At 36.0% G+C, this 16,166-nt stretch overlaps 1 pseudogene; it reads right to left on the bottom strand.

Annotated features, from left to right (window-relative positions):
* Positions 1 to 886: 886 nt before the first annotated feature.
* Positions 887 to 15,046, bottom strand: LOC149152102 (uncharacterized; annotated as a pseudogene).
* Positions 15,047 to 16,166: the final 1,120 nt, after the last annotated feature.

Here is a 16,166-nt window from a genome sequence, read left to right as displayed (position 1 = left end):
ACATCAAATAAATACAACAAATTTGATATGAAATTAAGTGGAACACTTCATCTTTTTTCCAAATCCTTGTTTGTACCAGAAATTTTAACTACAAAGGAAACACATTTACAGTTTTCAAATTTATAAGCAAAGGCAAAGCATTTATAATTGTCAAATTTAAAAGCGACAGAAGACCTCAACAATCAAGTGGCCTCCAAGTAATGTTGATAGTGTTCATTTATGACTGATTAAAAGACACACTAATCGTACATTTGAAAGTTGCCACACTTCCTGATCTAGTTTGGGTGTAGAGTATTGGAAGACCTCAACAATCAAGTGGCCTCTAAGTAGTGTTCATTTATGATTTATGACTGATTCAAAGACATAATAATAGTACATTTGAAAGTTGCCACACTTCCTAATCTAGTTGGGGTATATAGTACAACCCCAGAAGCTCCCTCAGAATATCTGGATTGGGTTTTATCGAATAAGCTTATAAAGAAATTGGATCCTAAAAGGTAAATCCAAATAATATTATAGTGAAAGTGGATCCTAAAATGTCAAATGATGGGCTTCCTGCTACTCTTCATATTTTGGTGTTGCTTGACAAGTCACATATATAAAAAAGTAAAATTGTGTGCCCTACCAAAATGGAAAAGTTGTTCGATCATGACAAGATTATGATCCATGTTTAAGTTGAAATAGATTTCTTAATCATTGCATATGTAGAACTAAAGTTTACTAGAAATTCATTCAGTAGCAATCCTATTGAAGCTCTGACATAGCCTCTGCTTCTTCGTTTCAAGTCAAGATTAGCAAACATGATAGAAATTTTGACTACCTCCTCTTGGGATTGGAAACTTGTGATTACCAAATATATATGTTGAACATTGACATTGTACATTACCTAAGCTCCCATTTCAGCTACATGCTTTGGAGGTACTTCAAGTGGGGTCTCTTCTACTTTAAACACTCAAAGTTTATTTAACATAGAAAATGAAACTAGAAGGAACTTTATCTTATTTCTACTGATATTTAACTCCTAAAGCATTTCAATATTGCCTATGGACCAAAGAAGGGACTGCAGGTCAACAAAATTTCTGCCAACATTTAGTTCTACTGATATCTAACTCCTCAAGCATTTCAAGATTGCCTATGGACCAATGAAGGGACTGCAAGTCAACAAAATTTTTGCCAACATTTAGTTTGACAAGACTAGTAGCAAAGAACAAGCTTTTGGGTATTGACTCCAGTTCATTGAAGCTCACATCAAGTTCTTTCAAACTTGATAAAGAATCCATAGTAGTTGGTAGGCTCTTTTATTCTGTTATAGTGCAGTGTTAGGACTTCTGAAGGCACAAGCTTTCCAACTGCCTCTTGTAATGCTTTGAGGTGATTGAAATAAGTTCACAATTCAATGAGAGTAGTAAATTGGTCAATTGTATATGGTAGTTCCTCTATCTCATTTGTCTCTACATTTAGGATTTTCAAGTTGGTCATCTTCCCAATAGACTCTGGTGGTGAGGACTGTTGGTTTGTACTTAGGTTAAGATTTGTAAGACTAGAAAGATCCTTAATTGAGGGAGGCAAACTCTTCAAGTGGTTGCTGTGTAAATCTAGATCAACCAGGCTTGAAAGCTCCTCAATGCAATCAAGAAGACTATGCAATTGATTTAAAGGCAAGTCTAAATTTGTTAACCAGGAAATCTTTCCTATGGAACTAGGAAGTGTCACAATATAGTTCTCAGACAAATTGACTTGGACAATGTTACTAACATTTCCAATTGAATCAGGGAACCAATAAAGTTGTTCCATTAATATTCCTCGAAGATCCATTTTCTCAGCAGCTTTCTTCGTAGTTGCTTCAATAACATTTTTTATTAGACTGAGTTTTTGTCCATCGTCCCCTCTTTAAATCACCATCAAAACAATTACTAATTCAAGCACCTTGGATTCAGTTGCACAAAAATATGAAAAGTACATAATTATTTGACAAGAACTATTTTGGTTAACAAAGAAATTTGTGGCCACGACTCATGAAAATTGTAATCTCAAGTTCATGGATCACAAATCAACCACCATTCCCAAGGATAGAATAACATGGTTGGGTGGGAAACTGTAAAAGTAGAAAATAAAAGGTCTTGATAATGATGAGACAAGCTATCTTGAAAATCTTATTTGAACTGGAATTTATTTATCCTCACCATCTGCATTTAAAAGAGGCTTCAAGGTATTGGCTTACCCTAAGATTGGGCACCCTGTAAAATGATGTTGTGTCGCTCTGGAAAGACTCAAGAAACCCAGAAATCAGAAAATATGTTTCGTATCAGAAATCAAGGACACCAATATTTTCCCAGAGAGAGCCGAAGTTTCACGTGCTACATGGCATATATATCACATATATTATAAATTTAAATGAGTTTCAATATATATGTTAATATAACTATTATCTAGCCTAGCAACTTTTGTTCAGTTGTTGCCATTACTTAATATGAATTATTTCGTCGACATAGATAATTATAAAATCTAATTATTCTATCGACATAGCTAATTATAAAATATATTGCTAATACAGTTACAACAGTATTCAAACAAATCTTACATATGTTGAGATATTAAGTTCCTCATCGTAGGCTTTGCGCTTGATCGCTAATTACTAAACATTACTTCACTTTAGCGCAGCTGATTGTTTATCGGACCATTTATTTACAAAACTCGAATTATTGATATCAAAGTTTAATGTTTTTTTGGTTTTGTTTTTTCATTTTTCTAATATAAGCATCATTCACGGAAACATATCTTGGCCACCTGGCCAACCCACAATGTGAATGGTTTCCCACATCTACTTGTTGGCTGGCACATATCTAGATGAAAGAAAAACATTCCAGACAACCTAGGCTCATATTTAGAGGGAGCCATTATTGATTTAAAAAGATAAACCACGCGTCTATTTATTAAACCATGTGTTCACGGTTGGTACTAGAAGGCTTTGATGAGTGAATCAAATATATGGACCTGGGTTTGCTCTGTTATACTCTAACCCTAACTGCAAGCTCTCAAAGAGAGCCATGAAAATAGTCTCGTTAGTCAATAAGAATATTGTGTGAGTGGCTCAGTACTTGAGGAAATTCATAGCATTACTCGCGAACTAGAGGAAACATATAGCTTCATATGGTTCTTTGATCCCTGTTATTTATCCAGATGATGTGAATTATTTCTCTGGCCTAATAAACCTGTTGATTGGAAAGGGAAGCAAGGTGGTTGTTCCCATCGGCAGCAATGGCAATCAAGCAGGTTGAGATTTAGCTTGTCCGCACCTATTCTTTGGCTACTTTCGCTTTCATTAGCCTCAGAGTGCTATGCCTTCTCCTATGTGTGCTATGCAAAAGTGATTTCCATAAGCTATTACAAGGACATATATTGCTATGTTATATCCTAACCCCAATTACAAGCTCTGGAAGAGAGCCATGAAAATTGTTTGTCGGGCACCTGAAGAAAATTTCATTATCCATTGTCAAAATGCACATTGAATTTTCCACTGCACAAAATGTGTTTCTCAAATAGCAGAATTAAATGAACATTAAATGTGTTTCAAGCATCTTGAAAATGGTGCAGATGATGATGGTTTCCTTTAAAGCTCATATCAATGGATTGTAGGTAAGTTTCATAGAACCATTTTCCAATTCCATGTCTCGAGACTCTTTCCTTAATTCTACAATGAATATGCCATTATATGTTTGAAGCAGGGTTTGTATTTGAGAGGCACCTGAATATATATTTTAGAAATTGGGTATTATAGTTTTCATTTTTTATATTTGGGTTAGTAACGAAGACCTATATAGAGCTAAGTTTGGTAGACCTAGCATAGAGCCAGGTTTGGTACACCTTAGGGTGAGAAGCTTCATAGGGTATTGAAACACTGTTTCTTTCTAAAAGACCTCATTAAATGTCCCTATCTTAGAAATCTACCTCTTTGCATGGAATTATGGATGGAAAAATGAAAAGGTTTGTATGGATTTAATGGTAGGTTTCTAGAAATCTCGAATGGCATGGAAAGGATTTTGTAGAAGCTAACAACATTGCCTGTTATGAGAAGTTTCACACCCAGAATTCCTATTTATGTTCTATGCTATACCGAATGGAATAAATTCGATATTCTCTATTGTGTGAAACTTCACACGTAGAAAGCCTATTAATGATCTCTGTTATACTAAATAGAGGAGGTTCAAGGCTAAAACAAGCCATGAGATCTAGCCGAGGTTATGGAGGGGTTGTAGTTGTAGTGTGAGACGCATAGTGACGTCGTCCCGCCTAGTTTAACACCTTAGGTCCACTACATATGAGTTTGACAGACTCCATTTTAGGCCCTCACCCGTCGATTCCTCTTGATCTTTCTGGCTAGTAGTTAACCCCATAGGATTTAGATCAATATGATAGATTAGATAAGCCACAACTAACATGCCATGTTCACCCAAAATGCTAATTAGATATAGTGGGTTTCAGTTTGGGAGTCGCCAAGCTCGCTAATTAATTAGTTGGGTAGGACCTTTAGAATGCTCAACCAAATTCGAAACAGATGGACAGGAGGTTAGAGACGTTAATGGTGGAAAAAAGGGAAACAAATACAAGGGCCATGAAGGCATATATTTCAGAAAAGAAAAGGAACCGGAAGAGGGAGGCAGAAACAAGACTAGATACTATTACTGGCTATATATATTCATTTTAACTTTTAATATGAAAATTTGCAGAGTGAAAAATTGTAAATAGATTGTATTTATAGAGTGAAATTTTGAAAATTTATTGAAACTTTCTAGACATAATAAAACATACCATATCATTTGTATGACTTGCTTTCTCTAACTGAAGGGCGTTGATAAATATCTTTCAGCATGAGAAATATGTATGAAAAAGAATGCAATAGTTTCTTACTTTCAGGATTTGTTGTTGCAATTTAATTGTTTATGTTCTATTTTTATTCCTGTTGTTCTTCCTATTCCATAATTGGTTTGCAGTTTTTTCAAAGAGGCACAAAATAAATTCTTCTGCACCTATGCAATTTGCTAACTCAACCTCCGCAATCTGATAACTGAAGGGATATGGCATATCTTTATGTTATTTTCATGTGTTCTTCTGGTGCGCTGAGGGGCTAACTAAATGGAAATGACATATCTTTCTACTATTCTAGTGCGCTGAAGGGCCATGAGACTAAAGGAGTATTTTTTGGAGTATCTTTTAGTGATTCTAGTGGGCTCAGGAGAATAATTAGGAGTCTACAAAGAAAACAATAAGAAACAAGAGCACGGGGGAGCTTGTGTTATTTTAGAAGTTGTGGAGCTTGTGTTATTTTAGAAGTTGTGGGAAGCATGACAACATGACAGATGCTTGTGTTGTTTTGGCAGCTAGGGCAAGTCTAACAGATGGTTAACATGCCAACAACCACTTACACAACACGACATATAAATTTCTGGTCACGATTTAATATTCGAAAACATTAAATTACACAACACGATACAGACAGTTTTGGTTATGATTTAATGGAAAGGATTCTAAAACATTAAATGTTTTAGAATTAAAGTTAAGAACAAACTAGCATTAAACCGCATCGAATTAAAATTCAAAACTGGTTATCCTAAGTTTTAATTAAAAAAATGAAAATCATACAGTTTTCCTAGCATTAAACCGCATCGAGTTAAAATTAAAACTGGTTATCCTAAGTTTTAATTAAAAACATGAAAATCATACAGTTTTCCGACAATAAGAGGTGGAAATTCAAACTTTTCATAAAAAAATTCTTTACTGGGATATTTCTCTTAAAACATTGGTTATGCTTAATTAGTCAAAGCAAATTAATGCTCGGTCAATGTTGAGCGATCACTATAGTCCCTGCACTGCCAAAGGCAGGGACTAATAATACTAATAATAAGCTAACATTAGTGTATGTACAAATAAATTTTGTGGACTTTTAGGAATACCATAAAACATATTATAAATCATGGTTTTAAGATTCATGTGGGGAGTTTATTGCAGACTCCACATGAAGGAAGGAGACAATCCTTCACTTGATTGTACATTTTCTTATTAGTCTTATTGGTCATCGGAATATGGTGTTTACTTTTATGGAATTTGGTTATGTCTGCAATATCAACCATCTTTTTCTATAATCCGAGAAATGCTTTGACTACTTTGGTAAAGAGAATATTTAATGGGAAAAATCTATAAACCATTCCTTTTCTATTACAAAAATTGAAGGCTAAAATTATTTGACTATTTTGTAAAATGAAAAACTTGGTGAGTTGTAGTAGGGTTGGTTTGGTGGCATTTGGGGGCAATTAGGTTACTTAGGAGTTATGTTTTTGAGATAAATCTCGAACCTTTATCGTGGTTAGTACCACTAAAAATGAGTGTAGGCCAGATAGTTCCACCAAATATATGTCAGATTGTTCCACCAAATAACTACTTATAATTAAATTAGACTTTAAAATCCTTTTTCTAAAAAATACATCTATAAAGATAATAATTAATAAATAAATAATGATAATGAAGATGATGATGATGATTAATGTCCATTAAGACTGGACCTCAAAATAAAATGTTCTAATTTTGATTCTTCAAAATATTGTTTATGTGATGAGAACGGAATGAAGGGCTCCAAGATTGCTATAGTTGGATTGGCTTAATAAGCAAGAAGATTGGAGGTGTGGTTAATGACAGGGAATTGGGTGTGGATGTGGGTAAGAGTCATGCAATCTAAAAGAAAGTGTTTTTCATCTTCCACCATCTTAGTATCGCAAATATGACACATTATATCATTGGATGGAATCTTAGGAGCAGACAACCGTCAGGTTTAACTTTGAAGCTCAAGAGAATGATGCAGGAGCATCTAGACTCAGCCAACAATGTGAAAGTTTGTTCACATGTTGTGGCTAAACAAGTAGAATTTCATTGACCTAATTGGTCAAAAGTCAATTTTACTGAGAGGGTTGGATCTCTCAAGAAATGAGTTGTATTTCATTATTGTAATAGTTAGATATTGTCTTATTTTAGGTTCAAAGATAAGTTGTTAGCATAGATGTGTGGCAGAGCTAGGAATTAGAGATTTACTATTAGATTGATTGAAAATAGGGATTGAGTTGTTAGGCACAGAATAAAGTTATATTTGATTGATAAAAATAAGGGAAAAAATGTAGTGAAGGGGGATTGAGTGGAGCGAGAGTAAGAATAGTGTGTGTATTGTATTTTGAAATAGATGTCTTTTATTTGTTGTAATCAAGCCAAGGCCGAGACTTTGTAATCTCTTTTATTATGAATAATTGATGTTGTGCGTGTGATTAATTATCAGGCCAGTGGAAACCCTCGTTGTGCTTCTATTTTCTTTGTATTCAGGATAGAATTGATGATTTCTTAGTTTTCACGCTTCATAATAGAAAAAAAAAAAAAGTTAATAGAAAAATCGTGGGCCTTTGTACTTTTAACAGTGTTGATTCAGATAAGATCTTAGCCGTTGATTCTACTTTGAACCAACAGAGTGAACCTTTCCCGACCGTTGGATTACCATATATTGCATCATAAGATTAATTAAGAGAAGAGAAGGTTTTAAACAGTGGAAGTGGTAATCAGACAGACAAAAAGCAGTAAGTGGTATTTCGAAGAAGGCCCCTGATTCCACTCACTACCAGACACATACACTCAGGTGGAGAGAGAAAACCGCTTTTTTGGGTGGTTACTCTCTATGAAAGTCATGCCTCTGAACTTCTTGTGAACCATTGGATTTAGTGCGGGTTGATCTATGGTGGAGGATCCGTGATTAGCTTCGTTGATCAGGTGTAACGTCAACCGTTGGATCGACGAATGCAATGGATGATGGAGATTGATTTGATACAGTTCAGGTGAAAAGAGTGAATCCAAGAAATTTATATATGCGGGCATAATGCATTTGAAGTCCAACGTTATGTGTTGAAACACGTTTTGTCCTGTATTTTCTGCGTGGTTTCGATTTTATGTGGTTGTCGAGGTTTTAAACCAATAACGCTTCCGACAGGTTTTGTGTGGGCCCATAACCCACAGGTCCGTGCGTATTGATTTCAGATTGTAGTTTTACTGCATCAGAGAATTAGTTCTTATCCTAGCCATGTCCATTATTATTTTGTGTTTATTATTTTTTAATATTTACAACAATAGATAAAAATTATATAATATTTGTTTTTATTAGTTATATAAGGTATTACTTATATTTTATATATTTTTATTTTTATTCTATTTTATATTGAGTTATATAAAGAATATGGTTAGAATGTAAAAACAATATTTTAAGATATATACAAATGCTATTATAATAATATTTAATATTTAGTGTATTTAGACAAAAATTTAAAGATAGTAAATATAAGTATTATATCTTACATTAATTAATTTATCCTAATGAAATAGTTTCATTGTTTCTCTACATTTATTATTCTTTATTCTTTGAATATTATATGTTTATATGAATTTGAGTCATTTACAAGTGTTGTGGAAAATTTTGTTAGAGAAAGTTATACATATATATAAAAGTTTTTGTAAAACTAATAATATTTTAATTTTTGTTATATATATATATATATATATATAACATTGACATTTCTTGTATCTCTTTCACTTTGACTAAAACATAATACATTTTTTTTTAAATTGGTGGTAGTCATCTAAATATAATTTTAAATGTGTATAATTAAAAAAAAACTGTAATTTTTTAACTTAATCGAAAACATATATATATATATATATATATATATATATATATATATATATATATATATATATATATATATATATATATATAATTATTTATGAATTAAAAAAATATATATAATAATAAATTATATTATTAGTATTTTTTTAAATCTATTTTTATATCACTTGTCTTTTTAGTTATAAAGAAAATGAAATAAGTATGTTAAAATACATTTTTTAACTTATGATATAATACAAATAAAATTAAACAAGTCAATTTAGAAGATGACATTGAAACATATTTGGATATATAATTTTTTTTTAATTAAAAAAGCATTAAAACAAAATTGAGATTTTTTAATTAATATCTTAAAAAAAACTTACCCTACTAAGTGTTTTCAAATTTATAAAATTATTAATTTTAAATAAGAAAATTAGTGAAACACTTTTTGCTTTGCTCAAAACCCATTTAAAAATTTTACATCAAAATCCATTTAAAAACATTCCAGCACTCAACTACAACGTTATATGTGTGTGTGTGTGTGTATTTGCGCGAATTTGACATACTTATATAATTGTAAGTGAGAAAACTTGGCGTTGAATTCTAAACCAATTGTACCTTTACAAATAGAAGGAAGGGAAGCAATTGCCCCAAGTTGGTTTCCACTAGCAAATAATATAAATATATATATATATATATATATATATATATATATATATATATATATATATATATATATATAGATATATATATCTTTTTATTCCATGCACAAATTTACTATCTTTTATTTATGTAAGTAATTATATTTTTTTATTTCATGCAGAAACATAGTATCTCTCGTAATGTTTTGTAAAAAGGTTTAATTATTGTTCTTTTTATCTATATATGTTTTTTTATTATATTTTTTAATTATATACACAAAATTTTACAAAAAAACTACAACATGTAGATAATAGAATGTTTCTAAGTAGTGAGGAAAACTAATATTCCCAACTTATTGGAGAGAAATTTTTAAGATCTAAGATTTATAATATATACCTTAAACACGATTAAAATTTTTATTTCTGAATGTGATTTCAAACCATTAAAGTTGCATGGAAATGAATTATTGTGAATCTCAACGTTTAGAAACTAACTATTTTGTATGACTCTGACAGATTCACCAAGGTCAGCAACTGCAAAAAGAACCACAAAAAACCTACATCTAACCCTAAAAAACCTTCCGCCAACACTTCAATGCCATCCACCATTAATAGCTTTGAGACCTTAGCCTAGCTGGATTCAATTAACAATGAGAAACCCTTACACTTCAAAGAGTCTCCCAAGGCATCATCACAGTTCATTCCCACCGGCTCAAAGCAAACCAAAAGCATAAGCAACCCATAGATCTCACCACCTCCTCACCTAGCCTGATACCCATATGGAAATCTCATGGCATGGAGGTAGACAATGTGCAACAAGAAATCACAGTTGCAACAAAGACCGCAGAGGAAAGGAGTGAGGCCCAACACATGGAAGAGGAACCTGAAAGCATCTATATAGGGGATCTAGACATATTTGGATTAGAACAAGATTGCAGGAAAAAAAAATTTGACAAGATCCCAGAAAGACAGCTAGAAAATTTGGAAGTCATCCTTTCCAGAGCACAATAGCAAAGAACCCTAGGAATTCAGCCCGGAAGTCAATGGGATGGAAAAAAAATTCCTAAAGATAATAAAAAAAGAGGGAGGAAAATAGATCTCCAAAGAACCATCCGCATTGGGGAAATGATGGTGGAATCAGGAAGATATTCCAAGCTTACAAAGTATTACAGTCCCCTACCCAACAATGAATCATGAAGCTCACTTCATGGAATATAAGAGGGCTAAATAGCCCTGGGAAATACAGAATGATAAAAAACATGATTCAGCAGGAGAAACCCCAAGTCTTCTTCATGCAAGAAACTAAATGTAACTCTACAACACTTGGTCAAACCCTTGTAAAAGCATGGCTAGGCAGTCAAGCAGTAGCCGTGGATGCCTTAGGAGCATCAGGAGGTCTAGCAATAGTCTGGGACGAATGAGTTGTCATGCTTACTAATATCCATTTGAGTAAGCACTTCATTCAAGCCACCTTTCATATTATAGGGACAACTGTGCTTGGTCACCTAACCAATTTCTACTTCCCCCAGGAAGCACTGCATAAGATAGGCATTTTGAATACTTTATCTTTGATCAAGTCCAACAGAACACATCCACTTTGGATCATAGGAGGAGACTTCAATATGATTACTAAGCTGGAAGAAAAAAGTGGAGGTAGGAATAAACTGGATAATGAAAGTATTCATTTAAAAAATTTCATCCAAAACAATTGGCTCATAGATATGCCATTCAATAATGGAATCTATACTTGGAATAACAAACGAGCAGGCACACATCAAATTGCCTCTCGATTGGATAGATTTTTGCTTTCAGACAATGCCATCCATCTTGGAGGAGACTTCTCAGCCTCGATCTTACCTCTCACAGGATCATATCACTGGCCAATCTCGCTCCAATGGCAAAGATTGGGGAGCACCACTCTGTGGCCCCTCCGCTTTGAAGCATTCTGGTTTACACATCCAAAATTCAACAATTTGATAAATGTAATTTGGAAAAGCTTCAAAACCTTGGACGGCTCAAAAATGTATCAATTCCAACAAAAACTCAAAAGTATTAAAAAAATATCAAGTAGTGGAATCAACTGACCTTTGGGAATATCTTCCAAGCTCATAATGCTCTAGATCAAGAAATGAAAAGAATACAACAGATGATCATTACTGAAGGGATATTCGAAGCACTCTCAGAGCAGGAAAAACTCCTTCAGACACAAATAGTAGAAAGAGAAAAGCAAGAATAAATACTTTGGAAACAAAAATTAAGAGTTAGATGGCTTAAGCGGGGAGAAAGAAATACAAATTTTTTTCATCGCACTACTATACAGAGAAGAATTCATAACAACATCACTCACATTCAGAATCGGCAAGGAGAACGATTGGAAAAACATGAGGATGTAGAACAAGAGCTTCTTATTTATTTCAAGCAAGTGCACCAAGAACCACAAGTTGATAGACAACCAACCATAGAGAAGATCATCAAGAACATCCCAAAAATAATAATAGAAGAACACAATCAGCTCCTCCTTCGGCCAATATCTTTACAAGAAGTGGAGAATGCAATGCGACAACTCAAAGAAGGAAAGGCGTCTGGCCCTGATGGTTTTACATCAAATTTCTTCCACAAATTCTAGGATTTAATTAAAGAGGAGGTCTAGCAGGTTGTTGAGGAATCCAGGACTAATTTATGGATGCTTCCCTCCCTGAACGTGACCTTTTTTACTCATCCCCAAGGAAGCACACTCTCTGACTCCTGACAAATTCAGGCCTATTGCACTCTGTAATGTCACTTACAAAATCATTTCCAAAGTTCCTCTCGATTGAAGTCGCTGCTACTATTACCTATCTCGCTAGAGCAATCAGGATATGTGCAAGGTCGGCAAATCACATATGGCATCATTCTCACCCACGAGATTATACACTCCCTGAAGCAGCTCAGAAAAGAAGGTATGCTTCTAAAAATTGAGCTCTATAAAGCTTTCGATAATTGAAGCTGGACTTACATTCAAAAGATGTTGATTGCCTTTGGCTTCCCCCCTCCCTGGGTTGGATGTGTTATGAGTCTTATATCTTCTACCTTCTTCTCCATTCTAGTCAATGGAATCCCTTCCACCCCCTTCCGCCCTTCTCGAGGAATCAGACAAGGAGATCCACTTTCCCCCTTTTTGTTCGTTCTAATGGAAAAAGGGCTTGGAAGAAGTACTAAATAAGCTCTTCAATCCAAGCAGCTCAAAGGCCTCTCCTTTCCAACACCCCTGCTTTTACCCACCAAGAATTTGTGGATTATAACATGTTGTTTGGCCATCCCTCGGTTCAGGAAGCCCTCAAATTAAAATCCATTCTGAATGAGTTCTTGGATGCCTCTAGCACAAGCATCAATAAGGCTAAGTCCCAAATCTTTTTCTTCCATACCCCTGCTATCACTCAGTCTTCCATAGCCCGTATCCTTGGATTCATGATAGCCACTCTCCCCTCTAAATATCTGGGTGCACCTATGACTGATTCTGCTTTAAAGCACTCTTCCTAGCAACTGCTCTTGGAAAAATTGGAAGCTCGCCTCTCCTCATGGACTTATAGAGCCCTCAATATGGCTAGCCATCTAGTATTAATCAAAGTTGTCTTGCAATCCATGCCTCTTTATCTCTTTTCAGTATTGGCAGTGCGAAAAATGGGTTCTCAAGAAAATAAAAAATCTTCAAAGGAATTTTATGTGGGGAAATTTGGTACAAAATAGAAAATGGGCACTAGTGAAATGGGCTACGGTCTGCCTTCCAAAAATCTCAGGAGGCACTGAGCTTCATGATCCTCAGCACAGTAATGTTGTCATAGGGGCACATCTTTCGTGGAAATAGATCTCGATGCCGCATACTCCTTGGGCCATCCTCTGGATAGCGAAATATGAAAAAAACTAACCAATAGATGATATAATCTGACTCACAGAAGTAGGCAAAGGATCTTTAATCTGTAATGCAGCTAATAAACACAAAGATATTATCCAACAACACATCTTCTAGGAAATAAGGGATGGCAATAATGCAAGGTTTTGGGATGACTCTTGGCAGCAAAGACCCAAGCTGAGGGACCTGATCTAACCCCACCAAACATCAGAATGGGAAGAGCATCAGATGGACAAGGTTAGCCAGCACTGGTTGCCCACTCTCACATAAGGATACAGAAAATGGATAAACTCAGGCCACATCATTAGGCAAGGCACAAACTCCATTCAAAAAAATTTGGAGGCAGAGCTTCTTAATAGGAAAATTCATTTTTCTGATAAGAAGGATATAATAAGATGGGGTTACAAGGCACGAGGAACTTTCACCACCCAAGAGGCATACAACCTAATAATAAGGAAGAGTCAAGGGTCCTCTTTGGAACAAAGTTTGGGCCCCCAACATTTGGCCAAAAGTCTCCACTTTCCTGTGGTTGTTATGTCAAAACAAAATCCTCACTTGGGACAATCTATGGAAAAGAAGCTTTCACGGGCCCTCCATTTGCCCCAACTATAAACAATAGGAAGAAACTACCCTGCATCTCATGAACTCCTGCTCATTGGCAAATAGACTCTGGGAAAAAGCAAGCTTCAGATGCCAAAAACAAGGAAGAATGAAAGAGGATATCACCAACACCATACGTAGTTGGGAAATCAATCCATATAAGAGTAAATTGTTAAAATCTTTACAGAAAATCATCCCAGGTCTTCTCTTGTGGACAATATGGAAAGAAAGAAATTGTCGCATCTTCAAAGATAAATCCATACCTTTAGAAGTCCTATGGAACAATGTTTGCCAAAACCTTCAGGAAACATTAATGCTCCAAACTTGGTATGAAGAAGACTTTCCTTCCATTCCACAGGAAAAGAATATATGGGCAAACTGGAATTTTCAGTTGAACCACGTACAGGCAAATCATAGTAAATTCTATTCACACTACAAAATACCAAACAAATGGATCCCTCCGCCCCATAATATGATACAACTCAATTTCGATGGAGAATCTAAAGGAAATCCGGGCAAAGAAAGATGTGGCGGAGCATTCAAGGATCATAAAGGCAAATCTCTTCTAACATTCCTAGGCTTAATTGGCTGGGATACAAACAACTTGACCGAATTAGAAGGGCTATGGTAGGGGCTTCTTCTAGCTCAACTTCACAGTTTCTTCCCACTATTAATTGAAGGCGACACTCAGATTCTCATTAACATGGTTAATCAGATACTGTAGGGGACCTTGTCATACAAAGTGGTCAGCAGCTGGAGATTGGCGGAAAGATTAGAGCTCATAGAACAATGGCTCTCCACCAATAGAGCAGTCACCTTCAAACACATCTGCAGAGATGGCAACAAAGTGGTTGATTTCTTAGCTAATATAGGAGTTGACAGTGGCTAGACTCTACATACTGGCTCGCTTAACACTATTTCCACTGAATCCCAGATAAAGGATTACAATGAATTGGTACAGAGTGAAGAAGCACACCTGGATGTGGGTGATCATAATGTCATTAATGCTGATTAGATGGAAGGATGGCAGGAGGCTTGGCCACATGGCCGCCTGCATCCCCTCCCAGGCCAGAGTAAGGTGAATTCATGGCGACTTGCAGGCACCATTAATATGGTGCTCAAGTCGAGAATTCTATAATAAGAATAAGGAAATGGCCTCCATAGACCATAACTCAGTCTTCCCTCCTCTGATAAACAGCACTTGCCCTCCTCAGGTTGTGGAGCCATGCTCTCGCACCGTCACTGGCAAACGATGTTGGTTGCTCAACTGCGTGGATGTGGGAAATGGCTATCATTTCTCCCAAACGACACACTATAAGCTGATTCAAGCTCAAAACCCCTTTGTTTTCCCTCTGAACAACCATTTTAGTCCCAGTAATTCCTCTGATTCCCCAAGTGTTAGCTCTAAGACTAGTTCAGTCATGGTGCGCATCTGACACCACATGTGCAGCAGAAGAGGGGGAAGTCATGGCAGAAGCATTCATCCTCCCACTATGCCCAACTATGAATCTGCTTCTCCCTCCTCTACTTCAGACATTACTCATCCCTAGGGCACCTTCTCTGATAGATATCCAAACACGCGCAGTGGCAGAGGGCGGGTTCAGCTCCAGGGTGGCCACAGAATGAATGCAGCTATCCATATTGCCAATTTTCCCCTTTCCCCTTCACCTTGCTCCTCATACGACTCAATTCTACTTCCATAGCACTCTACACCGGCCCGTCATCACCACCATTGTTACCATCACATTCACTGAGGAAATTGACCCACAGGAAGCTCAGCCAAGGAATAGAGGAGAGCAACAGAGGGTTTCTCAGTGGAACAGGAATGCCCGAGACCCAGGAAAGCAACAGATGGTTGAGAAAACTACCACCGTGCATGGAGAGGAGCTGGTTGGCAGCCAGCCATCCACTGAAGGTAGAGCAAGAGACACGAAGGCAACCGGTGTCACCCAAGGCGACACGTCAGGCAAGCATGCAACAGAGGGCACCTCTACTAGCACTCAACCAGTTCATGGAATGTTGCGTGGCACATCAGCAGAGGAGGAGGAGTGGTACAAGTATGCGTGCCGAATTGTGGAAGAGCCTACTATAGACGACCTCCAGGGGGTCCATCCTGATTGAAAACTGGGCTGCCCGGTGTCACCCTTCCGCCAGCTAGAGACTTCATATGCTGTTGTCTGATTTTTGCTATGTTTTGTTTTTGAAAACTTTCCTTCTAGTTTGATTTGCTAGTTTTTAATCTAGACCCCCTGTGCGGGTTTTTGATGTCAAAGCTTGTGACCCTTGCGTGGGTTTTTTATCTGGTTTCACGATTGGTTTCCCCAATGATGGGGCAGTCGCATTTAGG

This window comes from Pinus tabuliformis, chromosome 9, assembly GCF_031772625.1.
Source record: "Pinus tabuliformis cultivar Carrire ecotype Pingquan chromosome 9, CPIR1, whole genome shotgun sequence".
Taxonomy (NCBI): domain Eukaryota; kingdom Viridiplantae; phylum Streptophyta; class Pinopsida; order Pinales; family Pinaceae; genus Pinus; species Pinus tabuliformis.
Note: the sequence above shows the minus strand (reverse complement) of the source record. Positions and strands in the feature narration are given on the sequence as shown.